Raw genomic sequence first — 18763 nt, forward strand, 5'->3', positions numbered from 1 at the left:
ACTTGAGCTAAATACATCAAAGCATGTTTTTTTTTAACAGAGCCCTTATTCATGTAGAAATAAAAAGCTGTACAAAATGCAGCATGTTGAACTCAAGTGTGGACACAATATGAAGTTTTCACACACTTAAGCAGTTCATTAAATACACAACAAATGGTTTGGACACAATATAGCACAAAAACTGAAATTCAATTAGAGTAAAAAAGTTCTGCTTTAAGGGTGTTAATCAAAGACCTTTGCTTTCAATCCCTGTAACTATACTAGAGGCTTCAAAATGCAAGGAGTTTAAATTACTCACCTGGTTCATTTTTTTTTTGCCATACGAGGCAATAATTCTAACAAGATGTCCTAAAACTTCAACCCAATGGACACTTTCGTAGAGCTCTCAAAAATGAAGAAGGAGTGTCACTATTTGTTTAGTATCTCTTGTCTTTTGAGATTTATTTAGTCATTGGTGACTTGGTCCCTGTGATATAAAAATTAGCAACAAAGGCCATGTTTTCAGCTTGATCTGTATAATCAATATATTTTTTTAAGAAGACATCCAAGCTAAGGATGCTGATAGCAAAGGTTGGCAATAATCCATCAAATGGTTTTAGAGGAGAAGATTTTTTAAAGAAAAGTTAATGACAGAAGATGACAGACAACAAGTGATGATGATACAGCTCACATGGTCTTAGGCCAGACAAGCTAAAAACTGTAAGAAATGTAAATCTGATTGAGATAATTGAGCAGGGATTCTCATAAGGAATCTAATAAACAGAATTCAAAGGACCAAAAAAAAAAAGATTGATGTAATATACAGGCAGGGATTTCCATAAGTAATCCAATCAAAAAAAATAAATTCAAAATTGTACCAAAAATAAAAAAAATAGATTTTTTTGGGCTGGGCCCCTTATAACTGAAAATCATATTAAAAAATATTGAAAATCTGATTGAAATTTTCATTAGGAATCTAATAAAAAAATTCCCAAAATCAAGCCAAGAAAAAACAATTAATATTTTGGGACATGCCCTTTTGGCCACTTATAACTTGAAAACCATTGCAGGCAAGTCCAATAAAAAAAATTGAAAATCAAACATTGAAAAACAATTTTTTTTTTGGGGGGGAAGTGGGGTACGGCCCAATTTTGTATCCTGTTCCTTCAAAACAGTTTAAGATAAGTCTACCATGTAAAACATTTTAACACAGGGCATCTGAATCATTAAAATCTAATTTGCTCATTTGCTTTTGTTACTTTGTATGTATGATTTTAGTTTCCTTATGTCCTTTGTTGTGTATGTCTGTTTTCCAAGTCTGGTCTTTGTCCCTGGATTACATTCTTTTGATTACCGCTATAACCTTGGTTCCCTTGATTACTCTTGCTACAAACTTTTGCTATCAATTCTAATTACAACAACTATTTTCCCCTTTAATTCCTTTATTTTCAAAGAGGTGGGACAAAAACCTTCTCCAACTATAGGACCCTCTGCCATGTCCCTAAAAATGATAAGTTGTACGCAAGTTATCATTAATAAACAAAGTAAATGGACGCCAACAACACAGATAAAGATGATGACAGGTTGATACCATTTTAAGACTGAACAAAATCAAATATTGATTATGTGTACCACTGATTTCATACAATGAATAAGACATAAGAAATATTTTCATGGTTTAGGGATTTGTGTCAAACTTCGGGAGTTTTGTACCAAAAATAATATATATATCTAAGTAATCTGGTATCTGAAAAAGTACTGTCAAACCCTAATACATACCACAATAGATCAGTTGATTGATTAATTCATATTATGTTGACTTAATTGAATTGAATTGAAAAAAATTCAAGACCTGCATATATTCTATAATTATATCAACATGATAAATGTACATGTATATAATTTTTGCCAGATAGCCTCTTAAACCTGAAAATGTGCAAGTCAAAAATATTAAGGGTTGAAGAAAGTCAGAATCTAGATCAAGTCCAAAAGAAGTTTTCAAAGACCAGGACAAGGTATTATAAAATTCATAAGACAAAGAGTCCCCTGTAAATTATATAATTTTAGTAACAATTCAATTAAATTATTGAATGCAAAATGTGCAGTACAAAATTTAATCAGTTTAAATACATGTTATTTGGGGACAATTACTTTTAATTGAATAAAGTCTTACTCATCAATGCAATGTCAATACATTACCATACAAAAACTTTATTTACATTCAGTACAAATAATAACAGACAACATAAGCTCTGGTGCACTTTTAACAGATGAGCATATATATATATCACATACACAGTACATGCAAAACGCAGAGACTGCACATGTACAAATAGTTACACAATGTTTAATAGCAAAAGAACACCAAAACAAATTCAAACATTAACTGCACAAAACATAAAAACATAGATTGGCAATAAAACAAATAGTACAGTAACTAGCCCATTTTACAAGACATACATGGACAATATTAAACACATTTTCATGCACAAACATAAAAGACATAAGAATACTAAGACTGGGTAAAATATCAAATTTCTAGCACAACTACACTGTAGCACTAGTGGGCAGCAAAAATTCATATAAAGCGAAAGAAGCTTTTTGCATGCAGAACTGTGAGCGACATTCTGAGCCATTCCAGGACTGAACTAAGCTCTTAAAATGAGAAAAACTATTTCTGTCCTGAAATGGTTTGTAACACTGTTCCTTAAAGTAGTTGCAACAAAACGAAAACTTTATCTATCATAAGTACTGGTTTTGACCTGTGGGATATATGTATCTAGTTTATTTTTGTTCCTAAAGGAATATATGTATGATTTCACAATGACAAGATCACTTAGGCATACAGGTAATAAATCATTCAGGATTTTAAAGGTTTCAACAGCCATTGTTCTTTGGCGTCGAATCGTCTAATATGCAGAGAACGCATTCCTGGCTTGATCTAAAATTACTTCGTACGAGCTAGACATATCATACACAAAACAGAGTGATCTTTCTTGCACTTTTTCCAGTTTTTTAGAATTTTTTCCAGTACAGACATGCCTTGTCAAAGGGAAAAGAATTAAAATTGCTAAGAATGAAAGTATGGTAAGTCTTGTGAGTGTATTAAAAAATGGGCCCAAATGTGCATTTAGCTGCTGAGACTCCATCCTACACAAATTACCAATATGAATATCAAAGGATTAGCCTGCGTTTTGTTTATTCAAAACCATTCAATCAACTCCAATGATTCAGTTTCTAAGGTAGATATTAATACATCATAATCAGGATTTATATAGTGAGCTATGTTTGATGAAGTAAAAAATATCATTGATAAATACATTGCAAAGAACAGGGCCAAGGATGGATCCTTGCGGCACGCCCTTATGGATGTTAGCCCAACTACTAAGGATACTACTAATTTTAATTTGCGGTTTTCAATTCATAAAGTAGGAATGAAGGAGTAATACTGAAATCTTGGAAACTCCATATCCTGATAATTCATCAAGCAGAATTTTATGGGGAAGGCAGCTGAATGCCTTAGACAGATCCATCAAAAACTGCAGCAACAAAATAATTTTTATCTAGTGCTGATCACCAATATTGCAACGGTCTTAGTAGTGTAGTTTGCATCCATGGTATCCATGGGCCCTATTAAAAGCATACAAATAAGGGTAAGAGAGTAATCAAGGGAACCAAGATTACAGCAGTAATCAAAAGAATGTAATACAGGGACCAAGACCAGACATGGAAAACAGACATACACAACAAAGGACATAAAGTAACTAAAATCATACATACAAAGTACCAAAAGCAAAAAATGGAATCAAAATACTTGCTTAACTGAGTTTCAAAAACTTTTACATAAGCTTTTGAAAAAAGTAGATAGTACACTGACAGGCTTGCAAACAGATTTTTCCAAAGGGCTTTTTTCCTTGTACAAAAAGTGTTTATTGTGCCTGTTTTGTTCTGCCTGGAAAAAAACTCCACTTTCTATAAAAAAAATGTTTTTAAAGTTGTTAACTGAGCTACAACTACAGTTCTACAATTTTTCATAATCTTAGCTGGTATGCTATCTACACATGTGGCTTTTTTTAAATATTCATTTTACAAAAAATCTTATGAACATCATTTTCACCAATCTTTTCAAAATCAAAACATGCAGTACATTAATTTTCTCTTTCTGACTTAATTGTCAGTCTTTGTAAGAATTAGGCAGTAGGTGAAACATGGTATGAAAAAAAAAACATTACTTTGAAAGTGTAATTTGACTATATGTATTTGTATGATCAGAGTCAAAGGAATAAAACAAGGTTTTCCATATCATGTTGCTGTATTGAGATACAATTTCAATGAAATGCACTGTAAATGAACATTTAAAGGACAGATAAATCTGTAAAAAACCTCATTTTTCTGACATTCTATTGAAAAATTTACAAGTAAATCCAATGATGCAGAGAACAAATAATGATCTTATCAAATAAAGAAAGCATCCTTGAGTGAAATTATATTGTAAGATCAGTGGGTATCTGGCATGCATGTTTCTGATTTTTCCCATTTTGCCTGATTCTTACAAATACTTACACTCAATATTAACAAAATTAGGGTGTATTGACAGATCATGAACATTGTATCTCTGATGTCCGTCTATTTAAAGGCCTTGACTGAACTTGAATAATGTTTATGCAGTGCATGTTTAAGTGGCTAAAAACTTATTTCTTTATTCAGGATTTTTTTTATTTTGATACAATTATTAACAGTACAAAATGAAAAATGTAAAATTAATTTTCAAACAGTACATCAAACTTAAAACCAGTAGATGCAGATAAAAAGATGTTAATTCAATTGGGACAGAATACTAAGAACTACAATGAAGTTTTGTATGTTGTCAATAAAATGAAGCATACAAAAACAGTTTGTACTTGAGGAACTTTATGTGAATATGACTATAAATGTGGAATTACAAAAGGAATAAATTTCTTTGCAATCATCGGTACTGTTTTTCATAGCTCACACACAACTTCTGTAGAACTGGTGAAGATGAAAAACATTCTTTCAAAATTAAGCTTTAAATTTAATTCTTCTTTAATTCAAATAACACCCAACCAAAAAAATCATTCAACATCTGTCATATTTTTTTTCAATTAAACCTCAATTTATCTCCCATCTGAATAATTCAACACCATTTATCTCCCTTTAAAAATAAATACAAACTTAATTGGAACTGTGCTTCATAATAGCCATAAGAACATTCATCAAAAGGTTTTGTGTTAATAACTGAAGACTAACCTATTGTGTATGCAAATTTATCTCAATTCCAAGAAAATTCCTGGTAATAAATCCAACACAACATCCTTTGATTAACACATCCAAATCATCTGTTCACAAACCCATTGAAACAATCTATTTTGATAATTACGCAACAAAATTAACTGCACACTGCACACTGCATTCAATATTCAAAAGTTTCATGTGATGATCACTCAGTCTTAACTTTCTCGACGCATTAGTTTAAATAAGGTAAAATTCCATTCTACTTTTTTCTCTCATACCACATTTCCATAACTGGGTTTAAACCCCCCTATGTTATGAATGAAAACTAGTATATGATACTGTTAGTCCTACCCGTTATGAATATTTACCTTTTAATCAGTATATAAATAAACACAAATAATATGGTCTTCCCTTTAAAATATTTATTTAAAGGAAAGCTTTTAAAAAGAGAAATTAAATCTCTACTTTGTATTACTAGAATATAAGAGTTTATTCATGGTTGGGTTATCTAAGTCAAAAGTCCTAAATTTCTAGGTGGACAATAATATTCTGACAAACAAAGGCAAGATCTCAACAAATAACTTACTTAACTTTTATGTATTACTTTGAAGAAATGCACAATAACAATACTTCCATTATTTGATACTGTAACTAAAGAAAAATGTAAAGACATAATGACTCCAATATTGAAAACTTTACATCCATATCAAAGAACTATCATATATAACTACTATGTATAAGATCAGAAATGTTGAAATGTTTTTGACAAATTTCTATACAAGAATGGGTAAGCAAGACATCAGAACCCGTCTTACCTAAGTTTTTTTGTCCACTTTCAATTTGAAAATACTGTCCCAATCTACTTTTGCTAACACTGATGTCCAGTAGTAAGTAAATAGGATGTAAAAGTAGATGTGTTAGAGAGACTAGTTTTGTTAGTGAAATAAAAAATGAAAGATGCCATGGATAGTTTCAAACGTTACCTAATTAAAATTACAGACCAATAAGATGTAAAAAGATGTTTTAACTGTGAAAAATGTAATATATATAGTAAAGTCTAGAAGGCCAAGACAAAAGTTTAGGGGCTTTTGTAAAAAAAAAAAAAAAAAGAATACACCAATAAAATGTGCTTGGGTAGGCAAAAAAAAAATTAGCTAGAGTAACCTTAAACATACATTTTTGTTTTTGGCCTATAAGCTGCATGCCTTCAGAGAGATCTAGGATTTTTCAAAATTTCAGGTCTCCACAGGGAACTCTAGATAAATATAAACTTTTCCATACTTGAAGTTTGCTTTCTAAACTTAAAGTGTAAGTTCCCACCATCACAAGCACAAACCAGAAGAACTGATGTCTAAAAGTTTAACAATGCAGAACCAATGCAGTAGGTAAATAGAAAAGCTCATTAAAATATTCAAATTACTAGCACATAAAAATTCAACTTACTTGATTAGAGCACCATTTCATATTGAAAATGCAATAGCCCAGTAATTTCAGATTCATAAAAAAATTTAATAATAATACTGCTTTTTATGACACTAAAATTTATCATGCTTACAAAGATATTTTCTGCAAATAGCAAGACTAACAAACGGGCATTTCTTAGTATGACCACAAGTCCAGTTTGAAGTTTGTCAATCCAAAGAAGTTTACCTTTATTAAATTTAAGTCCAGACCTGATGCGTAACACCACTTGAAGATATCTTACTTATCAATTAAACAATCAACCACAGATTGTTCCATAAACAAATCGTCATCATTTTTTGCTCTGGGTTTTGTTTTTCTTTAGGTCCCTATTTTGTAACTTGTTAACATAGTGTATCTTATCTTGCATCTTGGAGTTAGTTTGACATGTTTTAGAGGACAATTAGAAGACTATTGCCCGTGTTTAGTTTCAAACACATTTTTTTTCTGTCCGGTATAATAATAAATATATTGAATATGTTAAAACTACTTAATGGATATATAAAAAAATTGTGAGAACATAAAAATCTTTTTTTTTTCTTTCAGAAACTTTGATTTCCAACTATATGGTCTCATATTTTTATCCTTTCAAAAACATTTTAAAAAAACTGTACAAGATTATTTGTGTATTAGCTTGGTCATCAATTTAATTATTTACTTACTGAAGACCTATTTACCCTTTGAGTAGTTAATCTAAACACACAGGATGTGACTGGCTTGCTGGTCCACCTGTGTAATAGCACAGAGACAATATACAGGAAGTAGCTGACAGGTCTGTGTGATGTAAATCATATAACTGTATACACAGGTTTAGTGTATCACAGGGGTTTGAGGGAGCCAGAGTGGACTCAAAACCCTGACTTGGGAGGATGTCTTTTGACTAGACAATAAAGCACAAACCTAATTAAACATAAGGAAAGAATATACCCCACTTAAACAATAAAAATATCAGGTACTTTTCCTTGGAAAGAGCCTGGTGCGGGTTCAGGTGTCAAAAGAATAGGCCTGCAACAGCATTAAGCTTGTTGTAGAAGGCATCTAAATAATGCTCAGAACCCTGGCCATGGGCTAGGGCACTCTGCCCACAGAGCAACTGGGTTGTGTGCCCCTGGTGATTGAATGGGGTACCACCGGCATGCTACAAGCTTCAGTCGTCAGGCCATAATACAGAAAATCTGACCACAAACCATAGTGGTGCACGATAAAGAACCCTGCTGTGGTATTCTTTCAGAGTAGGAACTTTCGCGCTTCGCCACAGGAGGCCAAAGTGCCTGATCTTACTCACCCTTCCCTACATTCAGTGACAATTGAAATCTGTCCACCTTGTTGTCCTTGTGACCATCCCATTTCATAATCATTTCATGTTTATTTTATCATCCATTTCATGTTCAACGCCTGAATATAGCTGAAATATTGCTGCTTGGGTGTCAAACCCCAACAATCAATCAATCAATCCTTAAAATGACAATTCCTTTAATTGCATATTGCTATTAATTGCATGTATTTTTCAAACAAATAGGTTATACGATTAAAAGGAATCCACAGTAGTTGAATTTAGAAATTCATGGATAGGAATAATAAAAAGACATAACATTCATTTTTGTAAGAGATTTAAATCATATAAAATTTAGGATTTATATATAATTGATTAATTCTTTTTCCATTTTCATCATCATATTGTCACCCCAAAATATTTATCAAAAATTGTTCCTTTTCGTCGGCACAGAAAATATTAGAACACAAATAAACTAAATAAAATAAACAATAAGTCTCAATCTCACTTTCGGCCATTTTTTTTCATTTAGGACATGTCAAAGATCATTTTTTGGAGCATTCTAAAAAAAAAGGCACAAACCTTGGCACACCAGAATGGGTCCAACTAAAATTGACTTTCACGATTTTTTTTCATTGCATAAGATAAGACCCTGTCTCTGAAGCATTATTTTTCATGACAATACTGTTTTTCCTCAAAAACAAGATTGTAGTGTCATAGCTAGATATTTACCCTGAACTTTTGATGAAAAATGATAATCATTTGCTGGAAAAAAAAACAGAAAATGGCAAAAAGAAACACACTATATTTTTTGGCCTTGAATGCCCTCAATGTTTTGATGCACATCGGCTCAGGGACTGATACCCATAATCTACTCCTATAATGTAAGCTGTTGGAATTCCATTCCTCCATACCTCAACCCCTTACTTCTGGGCACCAAATTGCAAACCACATGTTCCTACATTCTTTGAAATTGGCAGAAATATGGTAAAATATTTATCCTAAAACGGGAGGTGACTTAACTGAAGAAAAACGAATAATGAAAACATCCAGCAATCCTGGAAATCCTTTGTAAAAGTAGTTTAAATAAACTTCACATTTGGTTTTCAGCATTTTGAATGGTACATCTGGTTATTAAAATTATGGATTTTTAATTTGCAAAATGAAAATATCAAATTAACCAACGAGTTGCCATTGTCAACTTTAAATTTGTTTTGTCAAAATATATTGTAGACCTAGCTAATTCAAATTGACTGGTCACTTTGATAACTGTCTTCATCACAAATGTTTTCTAGGTATTTAGCAAGAAATTTAGGATTTTTATCACATGATTTTCGGTGGCTTAAACTTCTTTTATGTTTATATTGACTGTTACTTAAGTAGTGGTTTTTATAAAAATCAGACAGAAGGTGATTCAGGTAGAACAGTACTATTTCTCATTATTTTAGGTTGGCCTTTCGTGTAACCTTCTCAGGTAAATACTTCCGGGCAATGTGATTGGACAAATTGTGCTGATACCCAAAATGTTTTATTAATTCCAGACTCTTACATTATTATACTTTTAAATATTGCATTATATTTTTTAAAAACCATTTTATATAAATACATGTATAATGGTTTTTTAAAATTTATGTGCCATTTGCAGAAATAGGGGTGAACTTTGACCCCAAACATCATCTGCTTAAAATACCAAAGAAACAAGAGGGTTATACCAAGACTTTGCTCACAATTTTAGTTAGGGAAATGAAGATATGACTAGAAAAATGTCAATTCATAGCTCCGTCATTGTTTTTAATTGAAAGGGGTGAATAGAAGTTTTACAATTGTCGCCTATGGGAAATAAATAATACCATTCTACAGTCTATTCATGCATGTCAAAAACCCACTGACTTCACTTTTACTTCTTATTCAAAATCAGCCATTGATCTCATCTTAGTTTTTCATTTGGATGTTGCACTTTATAAAATTATAAAATATAAATATAAAATTTATATAGATTGTACATGAAATAAGCACTATGCAAGAGTTATTGTTCTTGATTTTGTTTGATTTGGTTGATTTTAGTCGGAGATAAATATATGATTTTCTCAAAAGTACAGATCTGAACATGGAAAGGACAACTGTTACATAAAAATATAGCACATGTACATTGAAAAAGCATTGTTTGTCCGGTGGGTTTTTCTTCACCATGAATTACTTTAATATGGGCAGTGTCTGAATTTTACATGCACTAGTATGTAAATAAAAGACTAAAAATATTTTAGAACACATGTTTAGCTTATTTACATTTGCAGTGGCTCAAACACATTTGATGCTAGAGGTTAGGATGGCACAAGTCAGAAAATAGCTTGCCAGACAACCTCTAGCAATACTGGAGTAACCCATAAACCAACAACAATCAAAGAGAGATAACTCAAGTTACTAATTACTTTTATTTTGTCACCACAGACTGGGAATTTGTTCACCATAACTTTCATGATACATTTAATCTTTTGTCAACAATATTCCAATATGTATCGTTTATGGTTCAGGTGTATCATTATTATTTAATCATCAGTTTTTTTTATACATCAATATATAGTTGTGTTATTCTGTAAGATTATTCAACCAGAGGCTACCCTAGCCTCCTTGGATCAAATTAAACAATAGTACTGTTGAAGTACATAAATGCATGGATACCAATTTGTGTGGATAAGGAAAGAAACACAAGTTCATGGATTCTTGAATCCATGGTTTCAAGGTTTTCAGTCAACACATCAATGGAAACATCCTTTACTTCGGGAACCAAATTTAGTGCTTTGGTCTACCAATGAATAATAGGACTTTCACAGTAGTTTATAATCAAACTGAGACATCTTGTTGCTGATAATACAGTTTGGGGCCCTGCTTTTTTTTTTACTAAGAGGCATGCAAAATATAATGACAAATTTACTGTGAGACTTGCAAAATAAAATGATAAAAACTGAATACAAGGTTTTATTTTTGCGTTTTGAATCTTCATGTAGTATAAAGGGTTGAAATTTGAGGAAATGTGTTACATTTTAATACAACAAAATCAGAATGTTATGCATCAATAGACATGATCCATACAGTAAAAGCAAAAAATTGATTCATTTAAAAATTCAGTGTCAGAAACTTAATTTTTTGTCAACATAGACCCTTCATATTTTATATTGACAGTACTGTACATTTCAAAGGAAATTGAGCCAGTTTCATTATAGACTTGCTCGATTTTACATAGGCTCGGTCCGTAGGTATACTGCTAATTTCTTTCATTGTGCAATGCAATTAAATATAATTCAAAAGAGTGGGTACATGCCGTTCAAGGAGTAGTTCTCACTGGTAAATAATTCTTGCTAACAGATTTTTCATCCTCTCCTGTGTAAGAAGTCAATGCCCAAATTTTTAGACAAAATGTCTTACAGATTGCAGGTATTTTGCTTTCAGAAATGAGCTATCATACAATGATTATCATTGAAAAATAAAATTGTAGTGATCAAATTGCCGAGAATTGCTTTTGTGTTGAAAATGGCAAGATCCACTCTTACCAGTATTCTTTTTCTTTTTTTTTTTGTAATTGAGACTACAGACTACCTTCACTGCTCCAGAAGTTTTCAACAGCAAATAATTTTTGCCATCTAATTTACATTCTTTCCTGCAGTCAGACAAGTTAAAAAAAATTAAGGGTTAGACTCCCAATATTTAGCTTTAATAAATAAGTTACTTTAAAATAATTGTCATTGAAAATTAAAATTTTAGTTATTAGATTGATGAGATTAGCTTCTTTCTTGAAAATAATGAGATTTATTCTTCGACTCGTTATAAAAACATACCATATTGGGAAAAAAAAATCCATAAAGCCCCTTCCTCAATTTTTTGTATGGCTATGTCGACTATGAATGTAATGTAAAAAGCACCCTCACTACTGTCTGATAGAAAGAGAACAAGAGTTGCCTACCTTATTTATAATCTCAATTACTGTCTTTTTCATTATGGGCTGGGACTAAGCCAGTCCGTAATATATGACATGATTTTAAAGATGCTACAGGAGTTACTACAAACCTGTGTTTTATTATTTATGTAGACTGCTAACAGCACTTTACAAAATATTATAATTGCCTCATTGAGTGAGTTGAACACAGTTTTTCCATCCTTTTTTATTCTTTACTGTTTAATATATTATTTTAACAAAGACGATGCAATATTAAAAACCGAACTCCGAAGCTGTAAAAATAGATCTTATGCAAACCATTCGAATTATCTCGTATGTATAGATCCTAAGGATGCATTTGGGATATGAAATGCACCCCTTTTTTTAAATGAGGTGTTAAAATGGTCCAACAAATTTGACGTCATTCAACATAAACAGTCAAGTATGGTAAATTTTGGTTGGTTTTTATTTGGACATACTTACATCCACAAAAATATCCCCAAACCAAAGAAACAACTGTATATTTTCACATATAATAACCTATGTAATAATGAATGTATTCACCTAAAATAAAGTTGTAATTTATGTGTGGACGTAATTTCCTTGCCAAAAATATAACCAAAAAATGACTTATCCTCTGCAATGTGCCATCAACTATTAGGATTGTGCATGTACACTGTCTTAAAACTGTAATACCTAATAGACTAAATACCATATTTGGTCTATGCATCCTTCTTGTTGGGGAAAGATTTGATCTCATACTTTTTGGTGGATAAGTCGAGATATCGAATAAAATTCACATGGTCTTGACCTCCATTTGGCACAAGGCTGACATGCATCACATTTTACATGTCAAAATCTCTCCACATTTTACATAAGTCAAAATCTCAGCAACTTTTACCCAGACCCACCATACTTAATCTATGTGGTTACATGACACTCTGGCAACAGTGGACTTATCTTCTCCCAATTTCACACTTGAATGACTTGCACCACATTTTTAATGCTCAGCAACAATAATACATATTTTGAGTATGTTTCTAGATACTTCTTGGAAAAACATGCCACTTTGACACATCATCTTAACTATTTCAAATTAAAGTAAAGTTTCAATGATACATTTCACCTTAATTCCAACTCCTTAATTGATGAGTGTTATTTTAAAAAAAATGTGGTACCCATGCCATTGAGAACTAATATGAGGTAGGTGTAACCAGCATTTGCTACAGATTTGAAACTCAAAGATCCTTGCAATTCCTTTATATTACTCTTGGTATAACACTAACAGGTTAACTTTCTGTCAAACTGAAATCAGGCTCTCCGTGCTTCTTAGATCAACGGTTAAATTCGCATTCATTACCACTATGACAACTTCGTTTTCTTTTTCCAAAAGTAAGATCCTAATCTGCAAGTCAGTAATGATGACCAACAAACCAAGACGGCATGCCACAAGTCAAACTTTTCTAAATTTATAATTTAAAATTCTTAATTCCTTTTCTGTGTCAAAAAAAATGTTTACCCGCCCAAACGTTTAGTGCTTGCACGAATTAAATCTATTGCTTTACTTTTTTATGTGTAAACAATAAGTCTTACGTTGCAATAATTACGTATCTCATGATATTGATCTGTTAATTCGAAGTGAAAGTGAAAGTAGAAGATCCCGCCAAATTTGCTATATGGAAGAACTAATTTAAGTCAGACACAAGCGAGCTCGTTTTTCAGCTAGTGGGATACAACCAGCAGAAAGTACATAATATGTAGAATAAGAAATCAAATGAAAAGTTATCTAAAAATGATCAAATATGTGACTTCCGACAGAGGCCTGGGATTTTCAACATAGCTAAATAATTTTTCTCTACTCTTCTTATGGCAGATTTTTTTGCCTGTCAGCTTTACGATAAACAATAAATGGAAAATTTTATATAGATATCAAAGGAGAGCATATAAAGGTAAAGATTCAGTTCAATAAGATATCTTATTCTTGTTAAGACTAAATAAAATAAATTAGTAGAGTTGCATCCCCTCTTGCCCCTAAAAATGACAATCCTCTAAAAATGGGACAGGAATTTCAAAATCAGGATTTTTGTTCACGTCAGTTTCTTGTATTTAGGCCTTATAACATACAACAGTGGACATGCGATAGTATGAGTAAGACTGGGACTTGTGCGGTACGGGAAGCTTCCCCTGCGATTGCTCGAGAAATTCTGGGACTAGTGCGGGCCGGGAAGCTTCCCCTGGGATGGCACAAAAAAAAAAGACCCGTGCAGGGAAGCAGCCCACGTCACAATCAATTATGCATGGCCAATCTACCTAAGTCTACACCTTCTTTTGCCTGGCGGATTCCACTCTCGAGAGTGTGTGGTGATGTTGCTATCTGAGCGTCTTAGTACGTAGCCTATCCATCCCTTTTTACGTCTCTTGTTGATATCAGCAATGGGTGTTTGGTTGGTATGTTCCCATAGCTCTGGTAATTAATCAGGCCATCTGATTTGTAGAATCTGTCTGAGGCATTTGTTTACGAAGACCTGTTGGTCATGTTCGGTTTTTTTCGTCTCTTTTCAAGTCTCCGATCCATACAAAGAACTGATTTGACATTTGTCTCGTATATTCTGAGTTTTTTTGTTTTTTTTTGAGGCTGATGTTTGTGTTACTGCTCCTCCAGATTGGTCTGGCTTTCCAATTCTCGCCTTGATGTCCTCATCGGCAATTCAATTCTTTGAAACGACACTACCAAGGTAGGTGAAGCTGGTATTGTAACGTTGATTTGGCTGTTTCGAACAAGGCCGATGTCTTCAGTTATATGTGCTGATATTGGTGGGATAGAAGGCTCACATCATCTGCAAAGTCAAGGTCGTCTAGCTTTGTAGTGAGTGACCACCGAGTTCCTGGTCAGGTGTCTAAAGAATAGGCCCGTAGCAGCGCTAAGCTTGTCGTAAAAGGCAACTAAATAGTGCTCAGAGCTCTGGCGGGGGTCTAAGGGCGTTGTGCCCACAGAGCAACTGGGTTGTTTGCCCTAGGTGATGGAATAGGGTAACCCTGGCATTTAACATGCTGGGGTTTTAAGGCTATAATACGGAAAATCATAGTGGTGCAACATTTTGGGAAAGATGCCACATTCCTTGCACGTTAAAGAACAATTCTTTGCTATTCTACCGGAGTAGGAACCATTTGGCTCCGCCACAGAAGTCTAGATTGCCCAACCCTACTCACCTCTCCCAATTTCAAGTGACAATAAAAAATTGTCGACCCCATTATCCCTGTGTTCCGTTCCATTTTTCATTGCAGCATCATTACATGTTCATTTTTCATCTATTTCATGTTCATCGCCTGGATATAGCTGAAATATTGCTGCTCGGGCGTTAAACCCCAACAATTGACCAATCAATCAAGATGCTGTAGGTGAATTCTGGGTTGCTCTTCAAGAACTCTGGTGGAGTTTGGTCCGGTCCTGGGGCTTTTCCAGTGCTGATTCTCCATAGAGCTTTTGTGATTTCACCCTTCGTGATTGGGCCAATATTAACATCAAGTTCTTCTCCAGGAGGTAGATCAAGAGCATCTGGTATATCTTCTTCTCCATTTAAAAGTGGTCCATTTAGGTTTGTTATCACATTGCCATCTTTGTCTATCACTGGTTTGGATTTGTTGGTCTTTCTACCTGCCAGTTGGCATGTGATGTTGAACGCAATCTTGGTGTCATTTCTGACCATTACATTCTCTGCCTTTGAAGCGAGCTCGTTGATGTAGGTTCTTTTATCCTGTTTGGTCTTTCTCTTTACTTCTTTCCTGATGCTTATGTGTTACCTCGTCAACTAATTTTTCCTCAATCCTGTCTTGACTTGGTCAAGTTGTATCTTAATAGACCTACGCTTCTTAGTTGTCTTGATTGTATCGTCAGATAACCATATCTTGTATTCCTTCTTTGAAAATCCAAGGTCTTCTTGGCATGTGGTGTTATATGTGGATTTTACTCTCTCTTCCATTGTTTGTTTACTGCGCCCCTTCCTTATGCTGTGCTTTCTGCTTCTAATTCGCCCTGGGTATTTTTATCTTAACTTTAGCCACCACAGGTTGATGATCGGGTGCTATATCAGCACATCGATAAGCTCTAACGTCTTTCATGCTCTCTCCATCTCCTGGCGACTGTAATGTGCTCTATCTGGAGATACCCACCCAGGTTGTTGATATCATTGTGACTGAATGTTGTACTTCCTATGACCAGATCGTTGTGGGAACATAAATCTGCAGAGAGTTCTCCATTTTCGTTGAATTGATTGTTACCAAATCCTTCCTTCCCCATGATGAGTTCTATCCCTGTGTTATCTTTTCCGACTTTGGTATTCATGTCACCCATTACAATCAAGATGTCTCTTGGTGTTCTATCTAGGGTAGCTTGGAGCTGGTTGTAAAACTTTGCTTCATCTTCTTTCTCTGCTACGTTGGTAGGAGTTTAGCATTGAATGACTGTTACTTTTTATATCTTTGACATAAATCTTGCCACGACAGTTTCTTTCACTCACAGGATTACATTCGGTGAGTGATGATTTGGCCTTCTTGTTGAGTAAGATGCATACTCCATGTTTAAGGTTACTATCCTCGTTTGATGGTCTAGATTACAGTAGAGTTTGCCCTGAAGATAGAATGATCCCATCTAATTTCATTCTAAGGTTGTAGCGCTCCACTTCCCTTGCAGTGTGGGCAGCTTTTCCGGTTTGGTATAATGTCCATACGTTCCAGCTCGCTTGAAGCGGTCTTGAGGGAGAACAGTTTCATCGGAGGATGAAAAATTATAGTTATGTAAAATCGAATGTATTGTAATACATATACACATATCACAAGTATATTTCACGAATGTTGCATTGGCTTCCGATCATATAATGAACATATTAGTTAGTTTCCTAATCAAATGTGTTATGTAAAAGATACAAATTTAAAGAACGGTATATACAGGTAATGATTTTATATTAAACAGATAAAATGTGTTAAGTGTTGTAATGTTTCAACTCTGTTCCGTTAAAGGACATATACTTAAATTTGAGTAGTTCAGGTTCTTATAACAATGTTAAATAACATTTGAAGCTGACCAAAAGACCCGTTAAAGACAATAAAGCCATCATCTCGGAACGAATTATGTTGTGCTTGTTTGGGAATTTTTTAACCATAAAGTTAATAAGTTCTTACGATTGTTTGTCGCATATATCAGGGCTACAGATTGTCCCCATAATAATTGTTTGTCGAAAATATCAGGTCTACAGACTGTCCCCATAATAATTGTTTGTCGAAAATATCAGGGCTACAGACTGTCCCCATAATAATTGTTTGTCGAAAATATCAGGGCTACAGACTGTCCCCATAATAATTGTTTGTCGAAAATATCAGGGCTACAGACTGTCCCCATAATAATTGTTTGTCGAAAATATCAGGTCTACAGACTGTTCCCAAAATAATTGTTTGTCGAAAATATCAGGTCTACAGACTGTCCCCATAATAATTGTTTGTCGAAAATATCAGGTCTACAGACTGTCCCCATAATAATTGCACATCATATTAAAAACTAATTCTAATATTAGAAGTAAGTTCTCATTATTCAAAACTACAGGATTGTCTTTTTTTACTTCAAAGATGACGTTTTCAGCCGCCTTAATTAGTGAATTACTGAACATGCTAGTATACATGATTGTCATGTCATAAGTACATAGGAAATTTGTTGTTATTTAGAAACTTTAAAAGTTCCAAACTCTCTCGTACATAAGTTCCTTGGTTTTTAACTATAGGTAGCAAAAATTAGTCAAGAAGTCTCCACAAGTAATGCGTTAAAGAACCACAATAGGAAATAATGGGAAGGCCTGGTATTCTTATCTATTTACTGTTGGAGATAAAATCTAAATTGGTTATAATGGTAGTTTGTGTATTTTATGTGCAGCCTTTTTAATAGTTTAACATACTGGATTAATATAAAACAAAATTATCTGGATATTGATATATATTTAGTTGCTCATTATAACATCATGAATTTTGCGACAATAAGTAGTAAAATGTTGATATTTGTTACATACTTCTTCATACATAATTTAACATGACATGTCGAATGGCAGTTTATGATACATTCAATTCATGTACATGAGATTCCACACCTCCCCTTTTCTTTTTTCTATTGTGTTTTCTTCCTTAACATTTTTTTATGAATACAACATCATTTTTTTTTCGTACCAATTTGGAACTTCATTTATTTTTTTCTGGCCACAGCAAATTTTTTAAAATATTTTTCTTCACAGTGAAATTAATAATTTTTTTTTCTAAACTATCCCAGCCCCCACCCCTCAATATAAAAATGGTTGGTGCCTAATCCTTCTCAGAATTAAAAACTGCTATCAAACAGACTTTTGCACATTTTTATTCCCCACTGTTTCATGGTTTTCTGAAATGATTGAGCTCTTAAGAAGTTAACTAGCATTCTAATATGACGTCCTTAACAGGCTTTGAGACCACAACTGTGATCGGATTTCCGATTGCCATATGCATATAAGCAGCACGCGACTTATTGGCCGTGGCATGTGTGTTGGCAAATTACTGTTCAATTTAATCATGTAAACAAACACACGTAACATTCCGATTTGTATCAACTGCCTTCATTCATTTCAGTAGCGTGAAAGAACATCGAATTCATATTATATATTTAATGCTTGTTATGTTTTAGAAAAGTTATACTATATTCCGTAATCATCACTTACACACATAAAGCACGTGCCACGTGCGGCATAAATGGTCAGCCCGTGGTAAAACAATGATAAAATGGAGTTTCCCTGATTTATTTCTTAATTTTCCTGAAGGACAAAAGTGCATTCCTACTAACCACTAAGAAAACACAA

General features: G+C 33.4%; 1 protein-coding gene across 4 annotated transcripts in view; it reads right to left on the reverse strand.

Moving 5' to 3' along the window:
* LOC148614456 (potassium voltage-gated channel subfamily KQT member 1-like) overlaps positions 1–13538 on the reverse strand; it is an 81740-nt gene extending 68202 nt beyond the window's left edge. For 2 of the 4 annotated variants that reach the window (XM_088588542.1, XM_088588540.1), the window contains exon 1: positions 5248–5570. The gene's annotated coding sequence lies outside the window, so the exon portion shown is untranslated. Of the gene's footprint in view, positions 1–5247; positions 5571–13490 lie in introns of those variants that run through there. The other 2 variants (XM_088588537.1, XM_088588536.1) reach the window with 2 other exon arrangements.
* Positions 13539–18763: the final 5225 nt, after the last annotated feature.

Source organism: Perna viridis, chromosome 6 (genome assembly GCF_037379345.1).
Source record: "Perna viridis isolate PV_CMFRI_1.1 ecotype Kerala chromosome 6, ASM3737934v1, whole genome shotgun sequence".
In the NCBI taxonomy this organism is placed as follows: Eukaryota; Metazoa; Mollusca; class Bivalvia; order Mytilida; family Mytilidae; genus Perna; species Perna viridis.